Below are 1,511 nucleotides of genomic sequence, written 5' to 3' on the forward strand. Positions count from 1 at the left end.
CGTAAAAAACACGGCTTATTGCAAATTACGAATAGTCACCCATCCGTGTGCTAACCGCGCCCGACCATGCTTAACGTCCGAGATTGGATGAATCGAAAATCACTTGAAAATTAACACTAATGACCTTATGCATGATTTTGATTATTTCATTAAATTAAATCGGATATTGTTATTATAATTTTAGGCTCGAGCTAGACATCAAAAAATGTTGAAAAAACATGATATACAACTTAAAACAGAGCAATACACAATTATTATGTACTTTTAAAGTAAAAAACTGGAATATTAAAAAAAAATGATATAAATTTATATGAGTAAAAATATGCGAAGCAACCAGCGTTGTAATAATATGACCTGGTAATAAGAGAAAATATAAATGATAACAATATCATGAATTATTTACTCCTTCTCAAAAGGAAATGTTTCTTGTAACGTATGGTAAATGTCACTAATGATATTTCCATTAAATTCACTCCCTTATTATGATGTGTCAGATCACGATGTTAATAGCGCCCGCTAAATATGTCATGAACTGCTTGGGAAGAATCTGCAGTTTGATGATATGGATACTGGTAGTTGTCAGGTCTGTTGGGCCTATTTTGATGATGTTGGTCAGGATTTGGAAGATTTGTGTTTCTACTTTGATCGTGTTGGGAATTATCGGGATGATTTGCTTGTCCACCTCGAAAATCGTATGGACTAGGACTGGGACTGTGATGATCGTATGGACTAGGACTGGTATGACTTGAGGGTCCACTATGATAGTCGAATAGGTTAGGAATGGGCTGATTTGTGCTTCCAATTTGTTGATCATATTGGAATTCATGAACAGAAGTGGGTGGAGCGGTAGGAATTGGGGTCGTCCTACGATCGGTGCTTCGCCTATTATCTGGAGTCCATGTAAGATCTGGGTTGTGCGTATAAACTGGGGTCTGCGTATGAAATGGAATCCACGTATGATTGGGGGTTCCCACATTAAGTGGGTTCCCCATGTTAAATGGGGTGCCCATATTAAATGGGGAGCCCATATTGAATGGGGCCATTTGAACTGGGATCCCCATATGACCTGGGCCCCCTATGTAAACTGGGGTCCCTATGACGGGAGTTTCTAGCCCAGTTGGGTGTAAATTGATAGGAGAACCTGTCTGACTACTTGGTGGAGTGACGCGCACACTAGCGATGCGATTCTTGACACGAGCTGCACAAATCTGCTCTCCGGGAATCGGAGTAAAGAATCTACGAAATAATCGACTTTCCGTGTCTATTGCTTCAGCACGGGTAGCAGTTCTTCCGTCTATACGTATCTTAACTCTTCCTGGTACGCCTTCAAATACCGGCAAATTGTCCATAATTGGGACTAGCCTGTAGTCTCGATGATTTATTTCTTGGGCAAGTCCAATAACGTAATTTCTATCCCTATCCAATACTACAAACCAATTTCCTGGTGGTATATATCGAACTACATTTTGCTCCGCATAATCTATGTACATATCAGCTGTAACTTTTAGACG

This window comes from Belonocnema kinseyi, chromosome 1, assembly GCF_010883055.1.
Source record: "Belonocnema kinseyi isolate 2016_QV_RU_SX_M_011 chromosome 1, B_treatae_v1, whole genome shotgun sequence".
Taxonomy (NCBI): domain Eukaryota; kingdom Metazoa; phylum Arthropoda; class Insecta; order Hymenoptera; family Cynipidae; genus Belonocnema; species Belonocnema kinseyi.